Here is a 22,661-nt window from a genome sequence, read left to right as displayed (position 1 = left end):
AACTACAGATAATCTATGTTCACATGAAGAGGCACTCAACACTGTTGACTGTTGTTACTGTTTGCCATATGCTTTTGAAGCACCTAAGACAATGAATCCAGAAAAACATTAGGCCTTCAGAAATGCTTTATCATTACCTCCATCCACTCAACCATCCAAACAGCAAATAGCTCCTTGAGGACATGAAACTTCTGAATCCCATAGCGCTTCCTTGTCACTGCTGAGCCCCTGGATGACACACAACAAAGGCATGAAGACTCACTATACTAAAAGTACCCAACATCTAACACTTCTTATTGGTAGCCTAGAAGGGAGAATCTTGTTTCACTGGGACATTTTCCAAAATTTCACCTGATTGGTCAAAAGCTAGCCCAACATATTTGGGGGCAATACTCCTCTGGTAAACACAAAACTCCTATGCTATTGCCACTGCTTGCGACTCAGTTCTAATCTTAAGTATAAAAAGCACAATTTTCAAAAAAAGAATTGTAGGGGTGCCTGGGTGGATCAGTCAGTTAAGCATCTTAGTGATTTTGGCTTGGGTCATGATCTTACCATTCGTGAGTTCAAGGCCCATGTCAGTGTGGAGCCTTCATAGGATATTCATTCTCTCTCTCTCTCTCTCTCTCTCTCCCTCTCTCTCTCTCTCTCTCTCTCTCTCCTTCTCTCTCTGCCCCTTCCCCTCTCTCTCTCTCTCAAAATAAATAAATAAAAACTAAAAAAATAAAAAAAAAAGCAAGCAAGCAAGCAGATAGTCTGGTTCACTGACTATTTAGGAAAAAAAAAGAAGAAAGAATTGTAAGCTTAAGAATGCAGGAGAGGGGCGCCTGGGTGGCGCAGTCGGTTGAGCGTCCGACTTCAGCCAGGTCACGATCTCGCGGTCCGTGAGTTCGAGCCCCGCGTCGGGCTCTGGGCTGATGGCTCAGAGCCTGGAGCCTGCTGCCGATTCTGTGTCTCCCTCTCTCTCTGCCCCTCCCCCGTTCATGCTCTGTCTCTCTCTGTCCCACAAATAAATAAACGTTGAAAAAAAAAAAAATTAAAAAAAAAAAAAAAAAAAAAAATGCAGGAGAAAACTACATTGGTTGTGAGATGGCACATTTTTTCCCCTCAGAAACACTGCTTTGTTAAAATTCAGGAATTCTTAAAGATAAATCACATTTATATTGAATGTGACCCTACTGTTCCAAAGAATCTTAAGATCTTAGTTGCCAATAAATCAGTTGCAATTCAGACCAGGCCAGTCTGCAGAGTTTGCTCTGAGAGTAAGATGGGCTGAGCCTGTGAGGAGGTGAAAGTTGCATGAGGGACCTGGAGACCTGAGCCAGGACCTTGCTGCTCCATTTACATGCTCTGTAACCACATGCAAATCATTATAGCTATCCGAGCCTTAATTTCTCCAACTACACAATTCAACTGGGAAAAGGTTTTTAACAGGACAAATATTTTATGGTTTCAATCAACAAGTATTCAGTAATTATTTACTAAATGAGTGAATATATAAAATGAATGCAAAAACTAACAACTTATTTTGCTTTCAGATGCCCCTCTATGTGGCAAAAAAGGCTTTGATGTTCATTATTATCATTTATCATTTTGTTTTCTGGAGCACTACAGACTGGGCCTCAGCCAGAAAGATGTAAAGATGTTAGTGAACACAGACTGACAGGACAAGAGGAGGAGCGGTGGATATATATGCCACTACTCAGACTCTCTTCAGGGGCTATTTTGCTGTGATTCAGAGGCCCAAACTCCACCCAATCTTGACAGTCCATTTTAGTTTTATTTAGGTTTTTACTGCCTATAAACTAAGAAAATACTTAGAGTTTAGTTAGCCTCCAGAAATTAAAATCTGCGTGTGTCATAACAGATTCAGATCTGGCCTCTACATGGGCTAACTTTCTCTCAGAAAGCTGTGGTACAGAGCAAGTCTCCAGATATGTGCCCTGGTGCTGGCAACGACAGTCCTTATATAGACTGTACCCTCTTATATTTTTATAGGCCTACCCTAGAGGCAAAGATTTGGTATAAATCAGCTATGGTTTAAAATTAGAAATAAGACTTTTTCATTTTTCTGGTATACTCTAACTTCTTAGAATATACCCAGAGCTTGATCTCTAATTAGTTTCATATTTCACTAAGTGTTTCACTGCTACCCACCAATAAGGAGTAGGTCACACAACTGATGATGGATGACAAAACTTTCAGGATACCCTGATCTGCTTCTTATCAAGAAGGAAATTATGCACATATTAGTACAGGAATAAGGCCCAAAAAGATGCCAAAAACAAACTCAAATCTTTTTTGTTAAGAATATATGTCTGAGGAATGAATAAAGAAAAAGAGAAAACTGAAAAAATGGAATCTTTAATAGCTGGCCAAGCAAAACTTGTATAGTGTTCTCATGACTTCAGGATTGTTTCATCTAAGTAAGTTAGATATGCAAAAAGGTATATGTTGAAATAGTAGGAGAATGCTTAGGACATAAACAAAATCAGATCAGTGAAGAGGCAGCTCTACAAACTCTTAAACTGACTGTATTAGTCACAGGTTTTCCAGAGAAACAAAAGCAATAGGATAATACACGTGCATGTGCACATAAGAGAGAGAGACAGAGAGAAAAAGAAAGGAAACTGATTATGAAGAACAGGTCGCACAATTAGAGAGGCTGAGAAGTCCCAGGATCTGCTGTCTGCAAATTGCATATACAAGTAAGCCAGTAACATAATTCCAGTCTGAGTCTAAAAGCCCAAGAACCAGAAAGCCAACAGTGTAAATCCCAGTCAAAGGGTAGGGAAGACCAATGTTGCAGCTGAAGAAGGCAGGCAGGAAGCAAAAGGGGAAAATTCACCCTTCCTTCACCTTCTGTTCTATGCAGGCCTTCAACAGACTGGATGGTGTCTACCCACAATGGGGAGGGCAATCTACTGTGTCCACTAACTCAGATGCTAACCTCAACTGGCAACACCCTCACAGACACACCCAGAAATGTTTAATCTAGGCACCCCTGACCCAGTCAAGTTGACGCACAGAATTAACCATCATACTGACTACAAGATAAACATTTAAGACACCCAAAGTACTAACACCTTTCCGTGAAGAACCATGAACAGAAAGGAATCCCCAACTCCAATTTCTCTTCAAGAATTATGGAACTGAGATCCCTGAGAATCATGGGGAAACAAAGTCATCCAGTCAATGATAAAGAGGAAGGAATGGATGCTCCCGTCAACAAACAGGAGGCATCAACTGTTCAGCCACACTCAGAAGTACTGAAGTCTTCTACAGGATTATCACCCCACCCAGTTTCTGAACCCACCACATCTACCAATGCATAAAAACCATGCACTGGATATGGGAAAGTTATATACCCAGGGCTGAGAATCGGTCTTGTTGTCCCAAACTAAAAATACAGAATGTTCCAGTAATTTCCCCAGAAGTTGTTGCACCTCTCATATGATCCCCCAATGTTCATATGAAAGACTAAGATAGAATATGGTTCTTCCTTAGGTAGGAGGAAGCCTATATTTTAGCATGATTGATTCTTCACCCCCAAAACTGCAAGTTCAAGTACCAAACTTCAACAAATAAGAGTTTACATCTGTTGGTCTGCAGTACAGCTCTTCTCTTCATAACTCTCTCTCCATGGCAGTCCCCACAGCTCAGGACTGGACACAGCTGGGTCTGCAGGTGAGCAGAGCCCTCTAGAACAGAGACAGATGGACCCCAGATGATTTTACCAATCTAGCTTTACTTTGCAAAGTACTACAATGGACAACTAGCAATACTTAATCACAGTCCCTATTTATGCTTTCTCCACTAAAAATTAAAGTTCCCAAGGTGCCTGGCTAGCTCAGTCGGTAGAGCGTCCAACTCTTGATCTCAGAGTCATGAGTTCAAGCCCCACAGTGGGCATGGAGTCTACTTGAAGAAATAAAACAAGGGCACCTGGGTGGCTGAGTCAGTGAAGCATCCAACTCTTGATTTCAGCTCAGGTCATGATCTTGGCTCAGGTCATGATCTCAGTGTTCCTGAGTTTGAGCCCTGTATCAGGCTCTGTGCTGACAGTGGGACTCTCTGTCTCTCTCTGCACACCCCCACCACTACCACACGCATGCACTATCTCTCTTTCCCTCCCTCTCTCAAAAATAAACTTTAAAAAAATAAGATAAAATAAAATTTTTTAAAAAGTTCCCAAAAGATGGAGTCAATGTTTTCATTCAATTGTACATTAAAGACAGATGACACTTCTCAAGAAGGTTTGAAGTGATTAGACAATTAGTCATCTAATAGTATTAAGTCTCACATTTACACATTTATAAATCGTTAAACCAGTCAATGTACTGCAATCTACAATACTCTATTAATTCCTTCTGACATTGTAACAGTCATCAGAAATCCTATTATATGCCTCCTGTAATCTCTCATTCCCTCAGTTTATTCATCTATGTAATAGGTACAACTGAGAAAAAAACATAATGTGATTTAAGTCCCTAAGAAGTAATCCATTAGAACTCAACAGAATAATACAATACAAGCTCAGAGCATATTCAAAACAACAGGTGTAGTGTTGGGACCCTTACAGTTATGTGGAAAATACCAGTGGAGCATTCTCAATTTCTGCAAAGCAGAACACAGCCTAAGTTCCTTATGAGGTCAACTGGTCCTTATAACAGCCCTCAACTGCCAAAATGCCCAAAGGCCCACATGATGCTGCTTCCACAGTGTTTTAGTTCTTTTGTCAAAGCTCCATACTTATTTTTTTCTAGTTAGTGTTTTATTTTTTTTTAAGTTTATTTATTTTGAGACTGAGAGACAGAAAGCATGTGTGCATTCTGGGGAGGAGCAGAGAGAGAGGGAGAGAGAGAGAATCCCCAACAGGCTTTGCACTATCAGTGCAGAGCCCCACAAAGGGCTCGATCCCACAAACCATAAGACCCAACCCAAGCTGATATCAAGCGTCAGACACCCAACCGATAGAGCCACCCAGGCGCCCCTCTGGGTAGTTTGGTGTTTTTGTTTTTGTTTTTGTTTTTGTATATATATATATATATATATATATATATATATATATATATATATGAAATTTATTGACAAATTGGTTTCCATACAACACCCAGTGCTCATCCCAAAAGGTGCCCTCCTCAATACCCATCACCCACCCTCCCCTCCCTCCCACCCCCCATCAACCCTCAGTTTGTTCTCAGTTTTTAACAGTCTCTTATGCTTTGGCTCTCTCCCACTCTAACCTCTTTTTTTTTTTTTTTTCCTTCCCCTCCCCCATGGGTTCCTGTTAAGTTTCTCAGGATCTACATAAGAGTGAAACCATATGGTATCTGTCTTTCTCTGTATGGCTTATTTCACTTAGCATTACACTCTCCAGTTCCATCCACGTTGCTACAAAAGGCCATATTTCATTTTTTCTCATTGCCACGTAGTATTCCATTGTGTATATATACCACAATTTCTTTATCCATTCATCAGTTGATGGACATTTAGGCTCTTTCCATAATTTGGCTATTGTTGAGAGTGCTGCTATGAACATTGGGGTACAAGTGCCCCTATGCATCAGTACTCCTGTATCCCTTGGATAAATTCCTAGCAGTGCTATTGCTGGGTCATAGGGTAGGTCTATTTTTAATTTTCTGAGGAACCTCCACACTGCTTTCCAGAGCGGCTGCACCAATTTGCATTTGGGTAGTGTTTTAAATGATTCTGAGTAGGCTATTGTATCAGCAAGTCTTAAGTGCTTTGTTAGTGTCACCAAAATACAGGAGGTATGGTCTATTGCCGAAGTTGGTGAGAACTGTTTATTATGGCCCTTGATTCACTTTATAGCAGTGGTTTCAAAAGCATTTTTCATTTGTAGTCACAATATTGTGCAAATTACTTTATGGATCCTTTTGTTTAAATTGTTATGTTAAATAAGCATTAATTATTTATTAACATTAAATTAATTAATTTTAATAAATTGATTGATTTAATTAATTAAAATTAAATTAATATTAAATTAAATATTAACTGCTTAATTGTTAATTATTAAATAAAATTATTATGTTAAATAAAATATTATTTTGTTAAAATTACATTATGTTAACAATATTTTAGTATGAAATAGCCAAAGTTGTATAATTCTGGGTTATATTCTACTTACATTTAGTTAAGGAATAATAAAACCACTATGTTTTATCAATTAAAAACAAACCCACAGAACACATTAAAATTGTTACATAAGTAACTCTTTTCTTCCAAATGTGAGAGGAATATAAATTGATAAATTATTCCCATCCCACCTTCTTCATGGAATACAGTAATCATTTTTGGAGATAATGATAATAGTTTCTGGTCATTTATCTGATAGTTTCTAGGTCTATATTAGATTTTCTTTTTTTTTTTTTTTTTTTTTTTTTTTTTAAATTTATTGACAAATTGGTTTTCATACAACACCCAGTGCTCATCCCAAAAGGTGCCCTCCTCAGTACCCATCACCCACCCTCCCCTCCCTCCCACCCCCCATCAACCCTCAGTTTGTTCTCAGTTTTTAACAGTCTCTTATGCTTTGGCTCTCTCCCACTCTAACCTCTTTTTTTTTTTTTTCCTTCCCCTCCCCCATGGGTTCCTGTTAAGTTTCTCAGGATCCACATAAGAGTGAAACCATATGGTATCTGTCTTTCTCTGTATGGCTTATTTCACTTAGCATTACACTCTCCAGTTCCATCCACGTTGCTACAAAGGGCCATATTTCATTTTTTCTCATTGCCACATAGTACTCCATTGTGTATATATACCACAATTTCTTTATCCATTCATCAGTTGATGGACATTTAGGCTCTTTCCATAATTTGGCTATTGTTGAGAGTGCTGCTATGAACATTGGGGTACAAGTGCCCCTATGCATCAGTACTCCTGTATCCCTTGGGTAAATTCCTAGCAGTGCTATTGCTGGGTCATAGGGTAGGTCTATTTTTAATTTTCTGAGGAACCTCCACACTGCTTTCCAGAGCGGCTGCACCAATTTGCATTCCCACCAACAGTGCAAGAGGGTTCCCGTTTCTCCACATCCTCTCCAGCATCTAGAGTCTCCTGATTTGTTCATTTTGGCCACTCTGACTGGCGTGAGGTGATACCTGAGTGTGGTTTTGATTTGTATTTCCCTGATAAGGAGCGACGCTGAACATTATATTAGATTTTCTAAAAACTCTAGAAACTTAGATAATTATACTAAAACTAGCTTTACAGGTACATTTTGCTTTAATCTCTTTGCCTCCTTTGATATAAAGTTTTTAACATTTTTCTCTGTATTGAACCAATGTCATCAGTGATTCTTTAATTGATCTTCTATTAATTATTCTTAATTTTACGAATTTTATATTAGTTACTACCATTTTCTCTGAAATATTTAATTATCTGATTTTAATTTAGACTAAGTCCATTCCTCATAATAAGTGTTTCTCTCTCCACTCACCCATACTAAGTTCCACATGAAATCAGAATAGTAATAGTAATAAGAATTTGGGCGCCCCCTCCATAATGTGAGAACAGATGGTGGAGAAAATGTATAAGCCCACTCAACAGAGTCAAATCATCACAGCCAGGGCGTGAGACAAGAATGTAAATGAGTATGTACAGGCCAAGAATAGATTATTTATCCAAAAGATGTCACCACCCCCTCACCCATCTTCCAAAGTAAAGCAAGAGCTCATTTCTCACATCCCTATTTCAGATCCAACCCAGGAGATACAGAACACAAAATCCATTTTATCCTTACTTTTGGTTACCTAATATTCATTAAAATGCATTTGTGAAAGAAGACTGAGTACAAAGCTCTTGAGTGTTCCCAATTCTAATGGCAGAATATCAACAAGGAAATTTTCCAATCGCATTTAGAGATGGGGTGAAATTCTTTTTTTCCAGCTTTATTGAGGTATAACTGACAAAAGGGGTAAAATTCTTAAAAGTATTCTAGGTAGTTATAGGAAGAAGATAAGATATTAGGTTAGGGGATTTTGAAACCAGGAGTTCACTGAACAAAATCACCCAAATTGAAGGTTAACTATAATAATGCATGCTTTAGGGTTACTTTTTTTCAGATGATATAAACAAGAGTGAGTGTGAGTTGCAACAGGCCTCAAGGCATCCAGATATAGACAAGAAATGCTTTGGATAATGGGTAGACCAAGAGGAAAATCTCTATGGTTGTACTAATGAGGTAGAAGGATACACAGTACTAAATGTTAAAGTTTAACAACTGTTTTCTGACAACTCAAGAGACAGACAAAAACTTAACAGAATGGATGATCGTCATGTATAAGACAAGTTATATATTTGTGGCCTACATGGCCTTTTCAGAAGTCCTGCTCTCTTATTTGTTTTACACTTTTGTGACGATCATGCTGATGACCCCCAAATCTCCATCTTGTCATCATGACCTCTCCTAGCCTCAGACCGCTTGCTGTTTAACCTCTAGCCATCTCCCCATGATGTCCTACAGGCATGCCAGTCAAGAAATCTCATCCTGGGTGAGCTCCACCTCCTAAGTTGCCTGTCTCTACTCATACCATCTTCTCATTTTCCCAAGGATGACGCCTAAAAGTTATTTTGGAATCCACATTTGCTTAGTGGGCACACCCAAAGCCTCTCGGTTTCAGGCCCTCTTCTCTGTCACTACTACCCAGTTCAGGCCTTCTCACAGCTTCCCTGGAAGAGCCTCCATGCTATGTTATTCTTTCTGGCTGGTCTGCTTAGCTTCTGTCTCTCCCCTCCATGTACTCCTACCCATGGCCACCAGACTCGCCTTCCCTAAACACGTATCTAATGTCATCTTCCCTGAAAAATGCAAAATGGTGTTCCCCACACTACAGGATAATCTATGCAGAGCATTCAAATACTTTATGGTCTGGTCCCAGGTTTCTTTTCCAACCTTATCTCTATCTCTTGTCTTCCTTCTCAAGCACCCTACCCATTTCTATTCTAACACACTGTTAGTTTTCCCACACCCACACATTTGTGTGAGACTTTCCCAGTGTTCAGAATGCTCTCTCCTTACTTTTGTCCACCTGGAAAACTACAGTTTTAAAGTTTAAGACCCACTTTAAATGTCACCACCTCTTGAGTGAACCAACAAAGCTTCCTAGACAGATGTACACATATATCTCTGCCCGGGGTCCCCTTGGACACCGTGCTGAGCACACGTCACCAGGGACTAGAACTAAGGACATATTGTGGGTCTCCTCCATCATATCATGCATCCCACTGTAAGGCAGGAACTGCTTCCCATTCATCTTTGTGCCCAAGTTCTTTTCAGAGTGCCCAGCTCTATAAATGTGTGTTAAAGATAAAGTATATCCAAACAGCTGTTTGTGATCCTTATTTTCCCATGGCTCTTCTTCCAACAACTTCTTTTCTTGGTGACTTACAAACATCTTCATGTACTTTTGAAAGCCAAAGTCTGCCCAGATTAAGACGAGCTTCTCTATCTTCTCACGTATTAGTTTTATTTCTCAATTTGATGGAGGCATTTCACACACTACAGAGAATGGAAGCATAGTAAGTAGGTAGGCTCCTAAGGGTGAGTCTACCCTTACAAGCTGCTGTACCACACAGAAGGCACTGCAATGAACTGATACTGTAAACTTAACATGAAAACCTTCCTATTACATGATTGTTAGAAGTCGCTCTAGTAAAAACTTATGAGGAATTCTTATTACAAAATCATGTATTATTATCCTGAAAAGGTCACAATTTATTATTTTTCCAATATTCAGGAAATACAAGAATCTGACCAGAAATTTTCCCATTTCTGTATTTCTTCACATTTCCTGACGATGCCCCTTATTAGCAGCCCTGACAAAACAAAAGCAACTTGTAGGCTAAGTGGGTTGTTCCTGGAAGTTGGCATCTGGCTCTATTTGGAGTCCTGTCTAAAGAATAATGCCTCAGAGCACCTGGGTGGCTCAGTCGGCTGAGCATCTGACTTCAGCTCAGGTCATGATCTCACGGTTTGTGAATTCTAGCCCCAAGTTGGGCTCTGTGCTGACAGCTCAGAGCCTGGAGCCTGCTTCAGATTCTGTGTCTCTGTCTCTCTCTGCCCCTCCCCTGCTCACACTCTGTCTCTCTCTCTCAAAAATAAACAAACATTAAAAAAAAGAATAATGCCTCACTCAGAAACATGTGTTAGAGGCTTATTGGCCACTGATAATATTTATTACCTCTATAATACAGTTCTCAACTTTACTCTTTTATTTCCCCTTAATTAGTTTATATTTATAAATCTTGTAGTTTCAAGTAGATTCCCTCCACACTTCAATATACCTTTCTTTTGAATTCCTAACAGAATCTACTTGGGAGTGTGCTTTAAAAAATAAGTTTTGGGAGTTTTAATTTTTTTTAAATGAGGATACCCAAAAAAACTGAAAGCAGGGATTCAAAGAGATATATGGACACCCATGTTCATTAGCAGCATTATTCACAATAGTCAAAAGTTAGAAGCAAGCCAAGTGTCCAACAATGAACGAATGGATAAATAAAATGTAGCATATCCATACAATGTAATATTAACAGCCTTAAGAGGGGAAGAAAATGCTGACACATGCTACAATGTGGAGGAATAGAAGATTTAGGAACTAATTAAAGATCAAAAATCAGGTAACTAACCTAAATAGTAATAATTTCTTTTAATAATAACTCAAAAGTACCATTATGTCTTGCAAAGCAATAAAAAACACTTCACAAACCTACTTGGACCCAAGAAACAATTCTTTCTCAAATGATGGCATTTTCTTATTTTTATGAGATCACTGGGGGTACAGGGCGATGAGTGAGGTAATGGGACATGCGGCAGTTGCCAGACTCAACACCAGAGGAAGTAGAACTCCCTGCCCAGTCACTGTACTGTGTAAATGCAGCTCAACCCAAGTCTAGAAGTAAAAAAGCCAAAGCATTATATTCTTGGAATGTAACAGCACAGGAAAAATTTTAGAACAGAACAGAACCTACATAACAGGTAGCAACTTAGAAACTTTTAAAAAATTAATGCAGACTCAGGTCAGAGAGTGCTTAGGATGAGTACTCCCTGCCCAAATGCCCCATTTCCAAAGCGTTGCTGTGGAAGACAGAGAAGTGACCATTGTAACTCACAAGCCCAACAATACCATGGTCCCCCTGATCCTGTAGCTCTGTGAACTCAATAGAACAACTTCTGTTCCTCAGTGAAACATGCAGACCAGGGAGTGTAAGTACCACTGCTGACCTGTCCTAGGCACTCTCTCCTACATGATCATTTAGCCACTGTCATGCTTTGTATTTGTAAATTATCCGTACCCTTATTCAGCAGTCTTGTCCCCAAAATACGATGGGCCCAGTTAGACTGAAGGTTCTGAAGCAGAGCACTGCTGAGCACCCCCAACACCCACAGCAAGTTGTGAAAGCCAAGATGAAGCACTCTTGTTGCCTGACGTTTCCTCCACCATCTATCTCCAGACAAGTATGTCCCCCAACTTCCCTACTGTAATCTCCAGGTGTAGGAAAATGTGGAGAACCATGCAAAGTAGATCCCAGGAAAAGAGGGAAAAACCATTAAATGTCAGGCTGAATCCACACAGACCCCAGACATCCTAAAAGCAGCAGACACCTCTCTTCCCTGAGCTGGCAAAGTTAACCGAGCAGCCTTCAGCAGGAACCATCTCCAACACAAAAACAAATATTACATGAAGTTCAAGAAGAAAGCCTACAAAACAAAACCCCAGTGGAAACCTCCAACAGTCCCCTTTTTTGTTAGGTTACACAATTTATAACTGGATCCCTCTCCTCCCTCTGCCTGTCGACATCTCTCTCTGCCCACACTCATTACATTTCCAAAATGATTTTTCCAAGTTAAATGAACTTCACGTCTCATGCTCTACTGCGAATGCTCTTAACCTTTTTGGAGGTCAAAATCTTACTGAGAATCCCATCAAAGCCTTGGCTTTCTCTGCAGGAACAGGCACAATTTCAAGGAATTCACATATGTCCTGGGTCCCCTGGAGGTTAAAAACCTCTGTCCCAGTGGCTGCTTCCTTCCATTTCCATTCTATGTTGAGTTTGAGAAACATTTGGCAACCTACCTCCATTTGTGAGAATTATGTAACTAACAAATTTCAAAAATCCATAAGGACTCCTTTTGATAGGGTGGCCCATCCACCCCACTGATATCAAGACTCTAAGGGAGGTCACATAAGCTAAAGAGGTTCAGCCAGTCTGACACACAGCAGCCCTGAAGGATGACTCCCTCCCAGATTATGATACCTGCTCCCTGTGACTGCCCTCACACAGGTACCAATGTGACTTTGTGGGGACCGCTGAGACTCAGTCTGTTACAATTGGCATCAGTTGCCACAGGCAAGTCATCACAAGAACCTGACCTTGGTAAGCACATTTTACACTTGAGTGCTGTTCATCCGGGTGACACCAAGCGGGGGTTGGGGAGGCAGGAAGACACACAGTGACAGTGACAGTGCCAGAGCATGCTGCCAGGCATGGCCCCCCACCCCACAGGCTGCAGAAGCTGCCTCACCCACACAGAGAGACCGAGCCCACAAAGCCAAACTTCTGAGCTGCTGCTGAGACTCCCATAAAAAGCAATGCTATTTCTAACCACCCTCACCATGGAAAAATACACATGCCACCAAGCAACCCAGAATCTCTGAAAGGTTTATTTTTATACTCTTCCCCACGCCCCCTACTCTTACCTCCCCCACAAAAATTTTAGGTGGAAAATTTGCTAGCTTTTTAGCAGTTTGACACAACTGTGCTAGGCATGGGCTGACGAAGCTGTTAGCACACTCCTTTTGATTTTAAAGCAAAATGAAAAGGTATTTTTCTGATACAGCCCTGAATGAGTCTACTTTAAGAAAATAATATAGTCCAATAATAGGAGGACAGAATCCAACAAATTAGGAAAAGAAAATTCCCCAACTTCCCAGACCACAGACAAAAATGACAGAGATAACAAGTTTCTCTTCCCTGTCTCTAAAAGTGGTGCTCCTGCTTGTTGGACTTCCTCTTCACATTGCTGGTTTTTCCTAATTCAAACATGGCACAAAGCATCCCTGATGCTCTTGCTGAGTTTCGATTTTTCTTTTGCCACTCTTAAACTTAAATCTAAAGAATGAGGGGAAAGCGGTGAGATGGACTTCAGACCTGAGGCCCCTGACACAGAGGAGAGAGAAGGGAAAGGAAGTGGGAAGAAGAAGGGCCTGAATGAGGCCTCGAGAACCCAAAAACTCTTTCAGAAGTCCAGGGGCAACCCGGAACTAGTCAACCTGGGATCTGTCCCAGGACCCCTCCCACTGGGAACTTTGGTGTCACTTCTCTAATGACAAACTAGAAAGCCAGAGAGGCACCGGTCCACCACTGTCTGGCTTCTCACACAGACAGGAAGTTTCAGTGCAGCCTTTGAATGATCCTAACCTAATTGTAAAGCAGAGTTTAAATTTTCCTTCAAGTTAGGGAACCTCAGCACAACATGGTCATTTATACCACAGCTCCAAATGTTTTTGTTTGATCACATTTTCACAGTTTAATCTATTTTACTGTACATGCCAAGGAAACATCTGGAGAAAATAGGCATTGCTTTATTTACCAGTGTAGAAAGCAGGGACCTACACTCAAAGGTGTTGCTTCTCCCAGCACTATTGATCCTCTTTGGTTTTTAAACTTTAAAAGTTTAAATTTAACACAAAGCCAAGAAGTCAGGAATGCCAGGCTGGTTTCTGAGGTGATGTTTTAATGCTGGAGTATCTCCCCACTGGGACCACAGGTCTTATGCAGGAAGACTTTCACAAGGCTCCCAATTCCTCATCAGCTACTTCAGGTCCTTTAAGGACCTTAAAGGAAACCAAAAGAGAGGTGGGGTTTTCCCCATCTGAACCTTTTTCATCTGTGCTGAGAGCCAACCAGATCTAAGTCTGAGATTTCATTCTTTCATGACAAAGACAGGAAATAGTGCAAAAAGCTTGAATTAGGGATTTCTTCACCTATATCCCAGAGGCACTGTGCTCAGTCAAGTCACCAGCACCAGCAGTCCACCACACCTGGCTCCAGCAAGAAGATGCCTCAGGAAATTCCTCAGCAAACCTCCTTCACCCTGAGAGAGGACAGAGAGGTCCGCGCCTCTGCTCCTTCTCCTCCTCTGATCCTGCCAGCACATGGTGCTTGAGTAAGAGCTAGTATTTGGATGGCAAATAACTGGCATTTTATTGAACTCCCACTATGCATGAATGCCGAATGAGGCATCTTCACAAAAATCCCACAAGATAAATATTATTCCATTTAAAGAGGAGAAAAGCTCAGACTCAGAGAGGCTTAGGACTTGTCAGAGTAAAAACGTGAATGAAAGTGGCAAGGACAGAATTTGAGCCAAAGGCCGTGTTTCCAACTACACTTTACAAATGTGACACACCGAAGAGGCATCTGTCTTCAAATTTATCGGAGAGGTTAAAATTTTGAAATACATTTAATAACAACCTAAACATGGGACCCAACTCCATTTTAGAACCAAGTCCAAAAAACCCACTGTTCAGTAAGACAAGCACATTCTGCAGTTAATGCAAAAATCCAGCCAAGTAATTGAAGCAGAGTGGTAATGCCACCTGTCCATCTTATCAGCACTTAGGAATGTCTCACGGTCCAGCTGTGAGCTTTGAGAGACAGAATTTTACAAGTAACAAAGCAAATATAAATTCCAGGACAGTCAGCTGTAAGAACCTATTTTAGAGGTGTGAAAGTTCTTGCAACACCTCAGAATCTAAGTATGTGCTTGAAAGTGACCCGGGATACACAAAGCAACATGCAGTTCTGCAGACAGGGGTCTGTTCTTCAACCATTCTAATGTTCATAAGGAGCAACAAAGCTTTGTATTTCATTTAAAATCCATATAGAGGAATGTAGTCAAGAAAAAGTTTTCCATTACCAATTTTGAAAGTTGCTTAAAATAGCTGACAGAATGAGGTAACTCCATATATGGGGGGAAATCAGGTTTTTATGTAATTTGCAAGTATATGTCTACATTTGTCAAAATTTTATAAATCAAGCTGCACTGTCCTTAGGAGCATAGTCCAGTGGTAGCTCTGGTTACCCAGTAAAATTCTAAGTGAAGATGGCTTTAGTTTTTGGTGAGTAAAGTTAAAGAAAACTGTATCTGAGATGATAGAAAAGAAACTAAATTATGCCTGCACTCTCTTCGGCCCTGGTAGAGATGAGTTGCTGCCTCCCACCTTAAGGTGGTGGTGGGTATGCCAAATTATGGAAGAAAAATAGCACAATTCATCAACACTCACCAAGTAAGGGAAGGTAAGGGATTCTCAAAATGCTGCCCTATGAGGCAATAAAGAATCACATGAATAAGAAATATTTCGTCAGTCACCGAACATATCTTTAAGGCACATAGCTGGAATACTCCCCATGAAAGCTTACCACCTACCCTGGAATAGCACATCAAATGGGCTTGAAATACCTGATAGTAGAATATCTGAAAATAAAGTATCTGAATAAAATATCTGAAAGTAAAGTATATTTCAGATATTTAATAGTAAAATCTACTCAGGAAAGAAACACATACAAATTGCACCCACTCAACAACAGAAAGGAAATGCACCCAACATGGACTCAGAGAGTGTGGGTTGTTACATACCGCGGGCTTCATAGCACTTAGTTTTAGGAAGGTTCCAAACTATGAAAAGTCCATTTAAATTCAAGGGTCTGTGTGCCTCAGTAAGGGAGCACATTAATAGATTGCCTCATCTATTTCCAAATGCAACCACAAATAAAAAAGCTTGGATATGCTCCAGTGGGGGAGGGGAGTGTCTTTATCAATTCATTTCATTTGACAAAAGTTTTACTGAGCTCCTTTGTACCAGGCACTGCTTTAGACAGTAGAAGGGAAGGAGGGAGATTCTTGCCCTTTTAAAGCTTACATTCTAATAAGAAACTTGGAATAAACAATGAGTCATACCTGGCATATTACATTTTAGGAAAAACTTGCACCTTATATTTTACAGAATTTCTTACTTTCCTGAAGACTCTCATGTATTTTTTCATTTAATGTTCCCTACAGCCTAGCAATTAGGCAGAACAAGAATCACTAAAATCAATTAAGAGTTGACAAAACAGAGGCACCAAGAGCTAAAGAGGTACACCTAAAGTGAAAAGCTCAGGGCAGGCAAGCTGAGGCAGGGTAGGATGCTCCTGGCACCCTCCCAGCACCTTCACTGACTGTCCCCCAACAAGGGCAGCCTTTGAATTGATCTTTGGGTCTGAGGATGTCCAGAGATGACCAAAATACATAGGGATCACCTAAGCTTCCAGATAACCCAATGCTCACCCACTCTCCAAAACAGAAACACACAGGCACACAAATGTAAGACCAAATGCAGCAAATTAGGTCACCCCCGCCCCCCCACTTCACAGTATAAACCATACATGCTATCAATACAGGGAAAGAAAAACCTACCCACCTGATATCACAATAGCTAAGAAAGAGAAAGGAACTAGTATTTATTTAATGTATGCTATATGCCAGATGCTGTATTAAGTATGATGGCTCATTTATTTCTCATGGCAATCCCATTGTTATCCTCATTTTATGAAGTAGGAAATCAAACAAAACAAAGAATTTAGAATGAGAAAGAAAGAATCCCATTTCCCACTGACCTTAAATGTTTTTAAGTATCTGGGCTTTAAATGCTCAGGCTCAGCAACAAATACAAGTTGAACAGTAAGACTATTTTTTCAGTAAATCTAGAAATACATATTTTATATACATTCACAGCCCAAAGTGAATTATAAACAAAAAAGAAAAGCCACATTCAATCTGATATCATGCAACTTTCCTCGTACCAGAAAAAAACTAAATTAGTAAATAGTTTTTGTGCCTAGAAATTACACGACTTTCTTAAGAGGTACACCATCTCAGAACAGTTAGCGCTGTGACAAGCTTTGCTTCACAAACATCAAAGAGAAGAGTCTTAAGTTCTACTCACCTTTTAAGCTGTATGAAAAAGATGTGAGTTCTTGAAAATGGTCCAATCAGGAGACAGCAGTGTGATGTTACAAATATAGAGCTTGAACTGCTAAAAGGAAAAATAAAGAATTTCAGTGAGCCATTTCATGGTTTCTCTTAACAGACTATCCCTTTCCCCAAGTTCCAAAACAGAGTTGAGCCACAATTACTAAAATGAATAAAAGAAGAACACAAAGATAAGCATCAAATAATGAAGAGAGAATTACAGCAAAAAAATCTCAGGTAAGGGACATACTGAGGTAGGGACAAAATCCCCCTATCAGTTCTCTAGCATCCACAAGGGGCCCCTGTTCTTATCTTCCAAACAAAAGAGATATGATTCATTCTCCAAACACACAGACCTTTTCTTCAATGAAGGACCAAGAACAAATAATGAACAATGTCCTTATTGGATTTGGGGGGTGGGGGGGTTTCTAATCATAGACATACTAAGTATGGCTCTGTAAAGCCCACTTTCTTTCTTAACAGTCCAAATCATCTTGTAAGCACATGGATCCACACAATCCTTAACTGTAAAGAGAGGCAGGCCCAGTGGCACCTTTTTCCTCCCACGCAATATGTTTAATTTTGCGGAAGCAACACTGACCCCTGCTTAGTGAAGACCCTAGGGTGAACATCCATGGTTCTGTCTGAAAGACTTGTCTTTCCACCTGCCTTTCACCTTGCAGGTAGAACATCCTCCAGTCTGGAGCTCTAGACTTTGTCCAGTTCCAGTTCACACAATCTATCACGATCATCCTCACCCCAACTCGACGAGTATGCTCTGTGTGCATCACACACTCCAGGTCATATAAGGTGACTGCCTTGTGCCTTACAAAGCAGTTTCAGGTAAACTCAGTCAGCTCTGCCTCAGATACCACAAGCACCTCTCAGCACCCAGCCTGCCAATGTGTAGGATTACACTCCTGTCCAAGGTTGAATAAGCTACCATCTGTCTAGTTTGTGTGCTATAGTGTACCCTCCAGGAGACTTGTCCCTCAAAGTGTGTTCCTGCCATATGTCACTCCTGGGTGATCAGCCAATGCTAAGACATCCGGATAAAAAATGACTACGTCTAGCCAGAGGATCCTGAGAGATTCCTATGGAGGTCCACCCTGAACACATGAGCCTAACAGGTCACTGTTTTTATGTAACCCCTTACTATCAATACTGTGAACCCACAGACATTACTTTCTCCTCCTGTTTTCTATCTGCTAAGAGAAGAAACAATCCACTTCTGGTTTTCCAAATAGTAGTTTTTATTCCCCAACTGGGACTGCTATCATCAGTCTTCCTAGGGCTCAAATGTTCAGATTAATTGGGAAAAGAAGTTGGTGAAATAACCAGAAATGTACCTTGGTGGGCAAAATTACTCTTGAGTGCAGGCAAACCTGTGACTTGCTTCTAACCAACAAAATATGGCAAAAGTAATGACATGTCATTCCCTTGATCAGGCAATGCTATATAAGACTCCATCTCAGCAGACTAAAGAGTGACAGACTCCCTTTCTAGCTCTGAAGAAGCTGCTATATCGTGACAGGGCCTGTGAAAAGGCCACATGGCAAGGAACTGCAGAGACCTCCAGGAGCTGAGAGAGAGATATCCAGCAAAGAAAAAGGAACATCAGTCCGATAGCTACAAGGAAATGAATTCTGTCAACAATTTAAATGATCTTAGAAGTGGATTCTTCCCACTCATACCTCGAGGCCCACACCTTGATTGCAGACTTCTGAGATTCTGAGCAAAGAACCATTTAAGCCATGCCCAAACTCCTGACCCATGGAAACTATGAGATAATTTATGGGTGCTGGTTTAAGCCATTAAGTTTATGGCAATTTGTTATGCAGCAATAGAAAATGAATTTAACTTCATAATTAAGTATAGGGATATACTTAAATACATATATATTACATGCATCCGTAACTGGTACAACTGAACGCTTCCTACCTGCCTCATCCAGCCATAAGTGAAAATTTATTTCTCCTTCTCGACAATGAGCTCCTGGTGGACAAGAACCACATCATCATCATCCTGGCATCCCCTTAGAGTATGTGACACCTGGGAGGCCCTAACATTTTTTAAATAAACCAAATTAAAAGAGTTATGATTTGTCGATCTCTAGGTTTACTGCAATAAGCCAAAGCAATGGAATTTATACAATCCTTCAAAGCAGAGCTCAGAGCCTCTAAATTAATTTTTTATGTTTTTATTTATTTTGAGAGAGAGAGAGAGAGAGAGCAAGTTGGGGACGGGCAGAGAGAGAGAGAGGGAGACCCAGAATCCCAAGCAGGCTCCAGGCTCTGAGCTGTCAGCACAGACACGGGGCTTGAACTCACAAACCTCAAGATCATGACCTGAGCCAAAGTCGGACGCTTAACCGACTGAGCCACCTAGGTGCCCCTAAATTAATTACAAAATAGGTGGAAGACACAGCCTCATGCTCTATCCCCAAATGATGAATCCACAATTACTCCAGTACAGGTTAATTCACTATACCTGTGAACCTGAGTCAATGCTTACAAATGTTTCTCAGTAGTCACTACTTTTGCCAAATACCATTGCCACTTTTCTGGCATTTAGCTAAAGGTTAAAAACAACACCACAACAACAAATCCCTAAGAAATTTTCCAAAGTAAGAATTTGTGACTCACTCTTAGTTTTCCATTCATATCAATCATTCACTCCCAACCAAAATGGAAAAACCTGTGTAAGTCAAAAAACCCAACTCTAATTATGAAACAAAATGCTAATCCAACTTCCTGACGAAAGGGCTTTAACATTTTTTTATTTTTAATTTTTTAATGTTTTTTTTTTATTAGTTTTGAGAGATAGAGTGTGAGCTGGAGAGGAGCAGAGAGAGAGGGAGACACGGAATCTGAAGCAGGCTCCAGGCTTTGCGTTGTCAGCACAGAACTCTACACGGGGCTCAAACCTGTGAACCCCAATATCATAACCTGAGCCAAAGTTGGACACTTAACCAACTAAGCCACCCAGGCACCCCACGATTTTTAAACTGATGCTTTTTAATTCTTTTAAGCAAGATTTTACTTAAGCCCAATTTATTTTTTTAGTGGGTATTTTTGGTTTGTGTTTGTTTGTTCGTTTGTTTGTTTGTTTGTTTTGAGAGCAAGTGTGTGAGCAGGAGAGGGGCAGACAGGGAGACAGAGAATCTCAAGCAGGCTCTGCACTGTCAGTGCAGGAGCAGGGCTGATGCAGGGCTCGAACTCACCGAACTTTGAGATCATGACCTAAGCTGAAGCCAAGAGTCGGACACTTAACTGACTGAGCCACCCATGTACCCCTTAAGCCCTGTTTAAAATAAAAGTTGCGGGGCGCCTGGGTGGCGCAGTCGGTTAAGCGTCCGACTTCAGCCAGGTCACGATCTCGCGGTCCGTGAGTTCGAGCCCCGCGTCAGGCTCTGGGCTGATGGCTCGGAGCCTGGAGCCTGTTTCCAATTCTGTGTCTCCCTCTCTCTCTGCCCCTCCCCCGTTCATGCTCTGTCTCTCTCTGTCCCAAAAATAAATAAACGTTGAAAAAAAAAAATTAAAATAAAGTTGCGTATGTAAATATATTGTTTCTGCTCTCCTTAAGAGATAAATTACTGTTTTTTATTATAAAGAAGACTGTGACTAAGCTTTATTTTAGATTTTGAAAGGATTGGTTTAATAAAAGAGTGATTTTAAAACATCCAAATCAGTTAAATACTTAAAAGACACAAATAAAACTTCATTCACTACTCTCCTGAAATCTATATGCATGATTGTATTATATATTCCAACTCCCCCATAAATCACTCAGTAAACCTTACATTATCTCCAGGGTTTACTCCCTGGTGCTGAGCCTCTCAGCAAGCAGATTTCTCTCACTCAAGCCAAGAAAATGAAAAACACCAGTTTCCATGACATAGGAGGCAGAGAAATTTCAATAAATTCACTCTTCTTCTCAGCATAATTTTAACTCTCTTGGGCCCAACTCTTCTGTGTGAAAATAATCAATGACCACTAACAGGGAACTGAAGGGGTCACTGAGCTGATCCTCCCCGTGCAAAGAAAGAAACAGACCCAGTTTATAGGTCCCACCCTGTTCCCTCCACCTCAGTTCTAATAAGTGCATGCCTTTTCCATAATCTCACAAATACAGCTCAACACAAACTCCAGTGCTTCAAAACAAGAAGACTGGGCGTTAATATTATGCCCCCCACAAAGGAAATAAGCCTTCGAAGAATGGTTCACCCAAGAGAAAGACCCTAAAAGAATTAATGAACATAGACCCTCAGAGAAGATGCTGGAAGAGTTCCTCACTCATGTACCATGCCATGCTGCTCTAAATATTTGAGGAATATTAAGTGATATTCCTAAGTGATAAGTATGGTCCTGTGGGGATGATGATCTCACTAGCCTCAAACCATCTTCTTCTGAGTGCCATGATCCTGACACGTTTCCAGAAGTTTACCTAGTACTGTAGGTTGAGTGGCCACCAGTTTGAGAACCAGGAGCTAGGTGAGAGGCCAGCGCAAGAGGCAGAGTTGCAGATATTCCTGGAAAGTAATATGAAGCAAGGAGGTCACCTCCCTTGCCCAAGGAGATACATAAGTGGCAGTAGGACTGAAAAATCATAAGGGAAGAGAGGCGCATTTCTTCTTAACCTTCACAGCATTCTCACTCTCTTTAAACTAAAGGAAGACATTTGTTGCAGACAAAGGTTAAGAGAGAAATCTAGTTGCATGCTTTCTTTCTCTAAAACAGGCCTGGCTCCAGCTAGGAATGGGAGTCATTTAAAACACAATGATGCCTGGAGACGAGAGAGCCTTTTGTGTAAATTATAAGTTGGGAGACGAAAAACACAAAGTAGTAGTTAATATACTTATTTGGTGCTACGGAAACAGATCAAGGAAAACAGAAAACAGAGGTCTCCTTCCCAAAACTGTACTTGCTCTACATCATTTTTCAGAAATGTTGAGACGTTCCTTAAGGATGGAACTACACTTCTACCACAGATGCAATATAAAATTTTTCTCAGGCATGTCTTGAGGGCATATAAAAGGCCCGTGTGCATTTATTCAACCCCATAACTGCCATCCAGTTGGTGTTCTTCTCTGGGGGGCTGAGTTCAGAGTAAACTGATGCCAAGAAGTACTGGGCCAAAGGTATGTTTTTGCAGCCAAGTACCAAGCACAAGGATCTCTCACTAGCTGACTCTGCCCTGGGGAAGGGTCAGGCCGTCAGGGAGCACCGCCAGCAGCCCTCCCGGCAGAGACCAGGGTGAAATGCAAAGCTAATGAATACAGGCTCCAGCCTCAGGGCCCAGAACTAAGAGTTTGACAAATTGCATCTTAACAAAGCATCACGACCATTTCATCCCTGCCTTTCAAAATCCAGGAATGCACTTGAAGAGGGCGGCTTTGGGCAACTCCCAGCCAACAACGAAGCCAGCCAGGACCAGGACTATCGAGAGGGATCCAAAGCCAGCCGCCTTCTGTCGGCTGTCTAGCTTACTTCTAACAGAGATTTCTGTTCCCAAATAGAAACGAAGGACCTCTTTAAAGCAGATGCAACAAAAGAAACAGTCCCACTTTGCTTGCCAGGAAGAAATAAAGCACGGCAATAGCCACACCCAAAAGTCATCTCTT

General features: G+C 40.8%; 1 protein-coding gene across 4 annotated transcripts in view; it reads right to left on the bottom strand.

Annotated features, from left to right (window-relative positions):
* LDLRAD4 (low density lipoprotein receptor class A domain containing 4) overlaps nt 1–22,661 on the bottom strand; it is a 440,723-nt gene that overhangs the window by 366,882 nt on the left and 51,180 nt on the right. For all 4 annotated transcript variants that reach the window (XM_030336721.1, XM_030336726.1, XM_030336719.1 and 1 more), the window contains exon 2: nt 17,013–17,102. The gene's annotated coding sequence lies outside the window, so the exon portion shown is untranslated. The remainder of the gene's footprint in view (nt 1–17,012; nt 17,103–22,661) is intronic.

Source organism: Lynx canadensis, chromosome D3 (assembly GCF_007474595.2).
Source record: "Lynx canadensis isolate LIC74 chromosome D3, mLynCan4.pri.v2, whole genome shotgun sequence".
NCBI lineage: Eukaryota > Metazoa > Chordata > Mammalia > Carnivora > Felidae > Lynx > Lynx canadensis.
Note: the sequence above shows the minus strand (reverse complement) of the source record. Positions and strands in the feature narration are given on the sequence as shown.